Source organism: Rhagoletis pomonella, unplaced genomic scaffold, assembly GCF_013731165.1.
Source record: "Rhagoletis pomonella isolate Grant_MI unplaced genomic scaffold, Rhpom_1.0 Rhpom_scaffold_00010, whole genome shotgun sequence".
NCBI lineage: Eukaryota > Metazoa > Arthropoda > Insecta > Diptera > Tephritidae > Rhagoletis > Rhagoletis pomonella.
In genome coordinates, this window is record NW_023458564.1 from 29286399 (window position 1) to 29296303 (window position 9905).

Here is a 9905-nt window from a genome sequence, read left to right on the forward strand (position 1 = left end):
TAAAACGGTATACTAATTTAATTTTTTATTTTAAATAAAGCATGAATACCCCATGGAATAAACGAGTAGATCAAAAATATATAACGGTAAAACTGGCACATACATAAATATATGAAAGAATGCACTCAGGCGACGCCTCTAGCCATTGTGTGTCACAAATTAAGTTATCCATGGAACGGATGTTACGATTCGAGCCCAGGGCTTGACTACTTGCTTACCACTACACCACAGCGGCCACCGATAATAATAAGTGACAAGGCTATCATGAAATTTTATGACCGTAAGTAATTTGGATGTCGAAATATTTTCGTCGCTTGGTGGTACATTTGTGCCATCACTTCGTATATAAGGGTTAAGCTTTCGGATGTATTTGGAGTGAGAACAAAGTGTCAACGGCGATTGTATTTTCATGACAAGCTCTTTTTCATGGCAGAAGTACCATCGGTCTTATATGTCTGTCTGCTGCACTTAAAAAATGCACGCTATGCCAAAATTTTCCCAATCATTACACACGCAATTGAGTGGAGAGTAGTTTATCACAAGTAATTTTTAGCAAAAAAAAAACCGGCTTCAACTCCCATATAAAAAATATATATATATATATATGTGACCTGGTCTACGAAAAGGGAGCTTACGTGCGAAAACTAGTCTTCTGTGAAAAAGCTGTTAAAAGTAAGCAACTCGATTCGTCAGTTTCTCATTATCTCGTTAATTGTTCTCCGCGCCGGACGTCCAGTACATGTTGTTGGTGGTCCAGTTAGTGTTGTTGTTGGGCGGAATATTATTATAGTTCATCGTGTAAATAAATTATATTTTGTCGTATTTTTACTCTTTACATTTTTAGTACACTTCTAAGCAAGTTAGGATTTTCTGCTTTTCACCACGTGAAAAAGCATCTCATCTTCCATCCGAATCAACCAAAAAGTGAAAATTGATTTTTTGACACCTAAGCCCCCTTTCCTTAGACCAGATCACATATATATATCTCATGATCCACTGATCGGATCTCAACCAGATTAGTATGGGACCACCTCTGAGACACTACCTTTCCGATGCAAAAAGAATCGGTTAACGTGGTCCAAAGTTATGCGGTAACATACATAAATAAAAAAAAATAAAATATTCCGACGAACTGATAACCTCCTCCTTTTTTGGAAGTCGGTTAAAAATTAAAAACAAGCGTTATGTTAACAAAGTTATATCTACCCTTGCGCACAAGTGGTATAAATATAAGGGAACCACGCATAGTAGTGGCTTGTGCAGATATTACCCGTGGTATGCACATATTAGGGAATTTAATCCCGAAGCATTTTAACAATCCCGGGATTTAGGGATGCAAAAATTCGAATCCCGGGATCCCGAGATCTTTCGGGATTTCGACTTCATCACCATTTTTTGCATTTTACAGTAGGTTCGCCTTTGTCAAATCACACAGATTCATTGTCACCACATTTGGTCTTAGAGGAGCATAATGCCCCTTAGTAAAAAAGTACATAATTTGATGTTGAAATCTTTTGTATAGTACATATTCTAAAATATCTATTTTACTTATCAAAAACAGTTACTTATATTTGCAGAAATCCCTTTCCAAAAAACGCCAACAAAATAAAATGAACAACAACTCTGCCACACTGTAGAAGCTTGTGTTGTCAATTGCTATCAGATTTTTCATCATTACACAATTCTTGCATAGTGTAATAATATATTATTTTACTATGCAGTTCTTGCACAAAATATTTGAACAAGTACAGGATTCAGGCAGGTCCTGAAATTCACTTCCAAGTGCAAATGGCTCAAGTTAACTTTGACTTCAAATTTTGGTGTTCTGTATTTCTCGTGCTTCATGTCAAATGAATTCATTTTTTCCTTTTCAACTTCTTTCATTCTGTAAATGAATCAGTTAAAATCTGGTGATCCCGGAATTGTTATCCCGGGATTTCGAGACACAGAAAATTTTCCGGGATTGAATTCCCTAGTACATGTGTATGGAGTAACGGGAAAGCACACACGAAATTTTTGGCGCTTCACTCTTTTGCTAGGAGCTTGGCCGAACTTTTCCTCCGATTCGAGGTGAGCGCTCTAAGTTGCCGTACAAATGGAGTAATCTTTAGTTTTACGCCGCTACCGAACGGTAGATAAATTTTCCGTGGCCGAAATACACTCGGAGAGTTGGATGCCCGCTAGAGGACCATTGCTATTAGAAAAAAAATTTGATTGGATGTTTCAGGGACGAACCTGGATCCTTTAGTGAGTATCTATTTGTAACTACACGTAAAATGTATTTTCTCTTCTTACCAGAATCTTCCATACTTGAAGCATAAGGAGTAATATTCAGTTTTTTGCTACTGTCTGCTTTATAGTCTTTATACATAACTACGCCCTCCATTCCATATATCCAAAAAGTTAATGGGAATTTAGAATCCAAGGCAAACTAAATACATCGAAAAGAATTTATAATCAGGATAAACTAGACCGTTATATACATATGTAGATTGATAGGAATATTAGTCTTTGTACATATATAAATTAAACACAAGTTCGTATTAAGATATGTACATAAGTGCATGCAAACATACATATAATTACCAATGTACATACACATGTGAATATTTAAATATTCATTAAAAAATTGCATGTGCCGGCAATTGGAGAAAGTTTGTTGAATACATATTTCATCTGTCATATGAAAACCTAACAACACCCCAATTAGCAAATCTTTAAAGGCAGTGTTTCCTGGATTTTTAGCCGTAACACGTTGGACGTCCTACAACTGCATTATTGATTTTTCTGTGCATTGCGTTGTAACGCCCCTTCTGCTTGAGGAGCAATACTGAATTTTGAAGCATTTCGGAAGCTGATGTGGGACCCCCATACACCAAACTGCATTAAAGTGGCCGTATACACACGTAGGCAAAGTTCACTGTCTACACAAAATATGTGTATATGTACGTATGTTTTCCACTCGTAGCTCCAATCCTAGCCGGTAGAATTTCATTATTTATACCAATAAATTCAGTCACGTTTATTTAACTGATACACTTTTTGAATATTGTTAATATTTTTTATCTGGCATACAATAACACCATTAGCATACATTGGCACGAAAACAGACAATTTTTTTTTCAAGACGGCTCGCCTGTCGACGCTACAAGAGTACACTTTTCTGGAGCAATTTTCAGTGCTTTTAAAAAAGCTTTAAACATAGTTCTCACAAATTAAACAAATTTTTATGATTAAATTAACACTTGTACATACGAAAATAGCAAAGATAGCACATATTCGATATATTTTATGGAGATATTTAATAAATTAGAAAATTTTCACAACCCAATACGTACCCACGACACAGCACAACGACGCCATATTGCATTCGCTTTATTTCGTCAAGAGGATGCCATATTCTTCAACTAAAAATAACTAACAGAAATCTGGCAACTTGCATCATTTTGAGGGATTTCAGAAATAAATTTCTATTACAGCGCAACTACACGATCGATAACTCGTTTTCAAGTTGATCACACAAACTTCTTGTCAATATTCGATTAAATTGATAGTTGCGGCGTAGGTTTCCCGCAACTTGATAGTCTGGGTACGTTCCAAAACGTCAACATACAAAGCATCAGTCTCTTTTATCTCTAAACCACACTAGAAGAAAAAGTCTAACTTGCGCAACCTAGTAGAAAACCGTGGTTACACACATTTGAAATTGGAATCTATTGAGGTTTAGAAACCAAAGAGACTGATGCTTTGTATTTTGACGTTTTGAAATGCACCCTATATTTGCACTTCAAGATGGCGTGGTCAACGAAACAACTTAAAATTCTCGTTTACAACGTCTTTAGTAATATTTTCCTGACTAACCCTGGTATTCAGTAATTCAGTCTCATCTGAAGTCACTAAATTTGAGACTAGCAATTAGTAACTAATCTTGTGACTTGGAATTATTTGGGTATTCAGTAGGAGAGAGTCACAAAAAGTGTGGTGAAAACAACCACAGACAGTCAACTGATAGCATTTATGTATGCCTTTTGCTCGCGTCGCTCCAAGAATCGCAATGGTCGAGTGGTCAAAGCATTAGATTGCCGCTCGAGAGATCCGGGTTCGAATTCTCCTCGGGCGCAGAGGATTTTTCATTTTTATATTTAACTTTTTCTTTTTTTTTTTTTGGTTAGTTCAATTTTTTACATAATCTTTAGATTTTAAGGTTTCAAAAACCAAACAAAAAATTTTAAGAAATTTTACGATATTAAAGCATTTGGTATATTTCCTAATGAAATTGTTGTTGAACAAATATTTCTTTGCTTCATTTTCGCGTTTTTTAAATAAAACAAAAGAAATTTTTTTCCTCCACATTTTTCCTTTTGTGACCAGCTCAGAGCCAACTGACAAATTAGTGACTTTTTTTTAGACTAGAGACGTGAGACAGCTTACTGAATACCAAGGGCGTGTGTGAATCGGTAACAAAGTTCTATGAGTAAAGCTGTTGAATAATATTTTTACTATGGTGACACAGTTTTGCCAATCTGCTGTGTGAAATTAAATCTTTTTTGACACCAGTAAATTTTTGATAACCGCAGGTTTATGCGGAATAAAATATTACAAATTGAAGTGAAATTTATATTTTAAGAACACATCTACCATCGTTGATTGCAATTCATCAATTTAAGCTTTTATTTAACGAAAAATTACACACATCAACAATCTTTGCGATTGTCAAAATTTTCTATGCATTTACCAAAAATTTTACTAGCCTCTTGAGCTACTAAAATTTTATTCACCTCATAGTTGTCAAAAATTTATTCGACGCGAACTTTGTTACTGATTCACACACGCTCCAAATAGTCCCAAAATCCATGTTCACCACAAAAAGTAACTGTTAGTCACTAGAGCTTTTTTATTTAGGGCCTGTGCCAATCGGTAACTGTTTTCTCCAAGGTGAGACGGGGTGGAAAAATTTGTTATGGTGTACAAATAAATTGAATTTTGCTGTGCCAAATGCAAAGTACAATTTTGACAGTTGAAAAACTAAACAAACGCTCGTGCAAAAAGCTCTATTTTTGTGTGTTGCTGAAATTGTTAAAATTTATATATTATAAGTTACAAGTAACGTACACTTTTTTGTGCTTTTTCAGCTTTCATTTTCATGTTCACTCTTTATTACCGCCAAGCATTATTATGTGTATGCATGTTTATAAGCTGTCAAAATTTTACCTAGCCCCATGAGCTAGGTAAAATTTTGACGTTCTTATTCACCACGAGAAATGTCAAATTTTTACTTTAATCCGTCAAAATTTACTCATTTCTTACAATTGGCACAGGCCCTTAACCCAGCTCTCAAGGAAAGCAAAAACTCCACACAAAAAGACGCACAAGAAATGGCTAAGAAATTTTCTTGTGTTAAATTTCCTTAAAGGCCAGTATGCAGCTCTCAAGAAAAGCAAAAGTTCCATACAAAATGACGTACAAGAAATGGCTAAGAAGTTTTCTTGTGTAAAAGTTTCTTGAGGCAGTACGCAGTTCTTAAGAAATTTGCTACGCTTTCTACTACGGGTTTCTAAAGTTTTTTGTAAAAAAGAGCACGAGGCAACCCATGCTTACAACAAAAATAAGTTGCGATTCCGTACGAATCCGGACTAATCAGAAATTGTCAGAATTAGTCAGATTTTGCTGGAAATCGATCCAGTACTCGGTTTTCTGACTATTGAGAGGACAAAAAAGAGAGTAAATAAGGTCCTCTCTCAGTCAGAAGTTACCAGTTTTAGTCCGTAAATTTTTTGCTGGTGAATTCTGGCCTCGAATCGTAACATCCGTTCACGGATCGAAAACGATACGAAAGAAAATTACGAGATACGACAGGCAGTATAAGCTGAGTGGGACAAAGAGTACGTTCGCGTGTGTCATAATCCGAAAATTGTGTTTTTACCTGAAGTGTAGTACGATATCGTATGTGACGATTCGAGCCCTGGTAAATGTGTCAAGCGATCAGCTGTAGTTTGACAACCAAATTGTAAACAAAAGAGAAGTGCACTCTGCAAATGCATGTTTAAAGTATTAAATTTAGAGCCGGCTACTCATTGTCTGGTTAACACTAATCTGCGGTTAAACATCGTTATCGACGTCTTCGACTCCATGCATATAACAGGGAGTCGGTAACGTCGATAACGATGTTTATCCGCAGATTAGTGATAACCAGATATTGAGTAACCGGCCCTTAATATTGTAAGTGGATTCTGATGAATCTGAATGTATATTTGGTTATTTACATGCTGATCTGAGTGCGTTTACATACAAAATAAACAAAAATTTACAACCCGAATTTGGAGGTTATAATAAAGTTGTCAGAAGTTAATATTTTTGTACTAGAAAGCGATCCCGTACTTTCCAGTGTTACACCCTCGCTCTGAGCGATTTTTTTATTTTTTGACATTTTTACTAGTTTTAGGGCCGGTTACTCAATGTCTGGTTAACACTAATCTGAGGTTAAACATCGTTATCGACGTCTTCGACTCCATGCATACAACAGGGAGTCGGTAACGTCGATAACTATGTTCAACGGGAGATTAGCGTTAACCAGACATTGAGTAACCGGCCCTTAGTCCAAGGAATACGGGATTGGACCTATATATGCCCGTTCCTTTATCTGTGTTATCCTGAAGTGAAAACTATAGAATTAATACCGAAATAAATGCGGTGTAAAAGTGTTGTATTACCTTGCGTTTATACAAAACAAGAAAATTGAGAATATGTATTATTTGTCACATTGTTTGAGTAAAGTAGGCATCCATATAATAAACTGTATTCGAAAATTTAAAGCCAGTGACGAAGGCAATGAGAGAAGTGTGAATATATAAGTAAACAAGTGCGAATGTATTGCTATTGTGTCTGCAAACTTGATTGTGTAAACCCTCAAGTACGCGGTCATAAAGAACAGCTGATTTTTGTTTGCAAACGGAATACCTTCATTGTGGCGCTGCCCTACGTTCTTTTACGTCACATCAAGTCCATCCTTGGCGCCACTTGCGCAAAGTATTCTATCTGGCAGGGGTTTAAGATTTTTGCCTTGGCCGTCAAGTTGCCGCACTACTTTACTTAGGGTTTACACCGGACAATACTGACATGAAAATAGCAATACATGCACACTTTTTCACTTAGACTGTGTTTATACACGGAAACTTTTGTCGACGCGATTTTTCACATTCCCTTTTGGTGTTGCTCGTTTCATTTACACACGGCGATTTGTGTGTATGCAATTGTTGTTGTCAGCTGTGAACAGCGGTTCAATTTACACAGGCGAAAGAGAGCACAAAGCGTGTTGCCCGAGCACGAGCAACTCGGTGCCCCTCTCCTTTCCTCGTCACACTCTCTCCTACAAACGTCGAGTTGCGCCGTGTGTAAATGAGCACTTAAGGGATTCTCTGCTGTTATGCATACTTGTCATTGCTTAGAGTTGTCACTGAAGGAATCTGTTAAATGAGCTTCACGTATAATAGGGCTTTCGCACGAGGCGATTTTTCAGTCAACTTTTAGTTGAAAGCAAAAATCCCCTCGTCCGAACGGCCTATCAACTAATCGCTTTCAACAAAGTTGGTCGCCAGCCAACTTTGAGCTCGTTCAACTTTTTTTCCTTGCAACCCTGTGGTTGTTTACATTCTGTATACATACTTTTTTTCTTTTTTACTTTTATTTTATCTTTCAGCTTACCAAATTTGATAAAATTTTGCGATTTAAATTCATTTTCAATAATGTAAATAACAATTCGTGTTGAATCGAAAATCGCCTCGTCTGAATAGGGATGGCAACTTTTTCACTTTCAACTTCTCATTCAACTTCGCATTCAACTTTTGTTGCCTATAAAATCGCCTCGTGCGAATGCCCTATAAGCGGTTACATAACGCATAGCATTACATACGTAGAAGTCTGTTGGTTTTTGATTTCTACGTAAAAGTGGTATAGCAGTGCATGCACTACCAAGTAGGCATAACAGAGCTTTTTCGGGCTGGTTCTTGAATGTCTAGTTAATATACTTGCCCGTTAAACATCATTATCGACGTTTTCAACATCATTCATATAACATGTGATCGATAAAGCAGTCGCTGTGCGTAACCGGAGCTTCTACTTCCGATTAGTGCTAATCAGACATTGAACAACCGGCCTTAAAATCGTAAAGTCTTAGGGCCGGTTGTTCAATGTCTGATTAGCAAAAATCGGAGGTAGAAGCTCCGGTTAGATACAACGACTGCTTTATCGATCACATGTTATATGCATGATGTCGAAATCGTCGATAATGATGTTTAACCGGCAAGTAGTGATAACGAGACATTGAACAACCGGCCCTTAAACTATGTAAAACTCGTAAGTTTACGAGGCTTTTATGGGAACGCCCCCTATTTGAAAAGGTGTAAAGAGGTGCGTAAAGTGACTGTTTGGCAGATTAACCAGGATTTTGTGAAGCAATTTTTGTTTCGTAGGATTTTCCATAACATCTCACCGTCTTGTCTTTATCACTCTTGGCTAAAATACAAAATGCCGAAAATTATCAGAAAACCTAAGTCAAAACAGTTAGTGGATGAAATTCATTCATTATACTCGCTTATTATTATTTTTTCATTTTCATTCAGCCATATCATGAGTTTAAAGAACCGAACCGGTTCACTTTTCACTTTTGGTTTCCATGTAATTACTATGGGCGGAATAAAAATTTTCGGGTGAAATTTTTTTCGTGCGAAACTCAGGATAAGGCAGCTTATTTTATCATACATTTTAGTATAAAAATTTTGGCCCCTCGGCAACACTGAAGTTTACGAGGTCGTTTGCGCATCAAATTTGCCTTGTAATTTTACGAGAGACTCCTTGAAAATTTTGACAGTTCTTTTTCGAGGCTCGTAAATTTACGAGCTTTACAAGGTTTACGAGGCTTTTACGAGTTTAAGGGAAGACCCCTACTAATATGAACATGCATACTTCTCCAATTGTCCCAATCACTAAGGGTCAGTCGAAACTACTTAGTAGAAGTCTGAAATGCGACTATGAATAGAGGTAAATTTTAAGTTGGTACTTAAATTTAAGTTGCAACTTTGTTAGTTTCGACTTAGTTGCTGGACTATGAATACGCGACTATGTGTTTTAACTGCATGTACATGTTATAATTTTTAACTAATGGATATTTATGATTTTAATTTTTAAAACATTTACTTAAATTGCATTTAAATGAGTTTATATAAACTGAATTTTTGTTTTAAATCTTCAGAAAACTAAACTGTTGTAATTCTCCATTATGTGAAATATAAAACAACTCTTAAAATTTTAAAAGTTTTCTTTTAATATGGGAATAAACTGGAATGGAACAGCTCAAATCATCGTACACTAGTAATTTTAATGTTTGCTTACGATTCTTCTCTCGATGCATTCCCGATGGGTAAACGGATCGAAATAACTTTCGTTTTCGCTACTTTCTCGATAATAGAACAGATCGAAAACATTGCCGCTTTCATTAATTTCGCGATAGCAAAACGGATCGCAATAACTTCCGCCTGAACTACGTTTCCACTATCGATAACACTTCGAAAAACCTTTTAAAAACGCATGTCGAGAATGAGAGTTCTGCTGCCACAAACTGAGCGACAGGTAATACTTGTACGATACTTTTCCGGACCCCGTTCTCAATAGTTTTGTAAGTGAAAGTGTTGCTAAAATATCTAATACGTATGCATTCTCGTGTACGTTGGTCGGGTGGGTACTTAAAAACACGAATAATTGCAGTTGTTGCAAATAACTAATTTTAAGAGCACTGCTGCTCAATACAAATGAAACTTCTATTTTGTACTATGTATTAAGCAAGCGAAACGCTTTAAAAAACTTAGTTTTTATTTGTATGTAAAGATTCACTTCAATCGTACGTTAATGAA

At 36.2% G+C, this 9905-nt stretch overlaps 1 long non-coding RNA gene across 1 annotated transcript in view; it reads right to left on the reverse strand.

Annotated features, from left to right (window-relative positions):
* LOC118746221 overlaps positions 1–3390 on the reverse strand; it is a 6568-nt gene extending 3178 nt beyond the window's left edge. The window contains exon 1 of the long non-coding RNA XR_004993812.1: positions 3339–3390. This is a non-coding gene — a long non-coding RNA (uncharacterized LOC118746221). The remainder of the gene's footprint in view (positions 1–3338) is intronic.
* Between the last annotated feature and the right edge of the window lie 6515 nt (positions 3391–9905).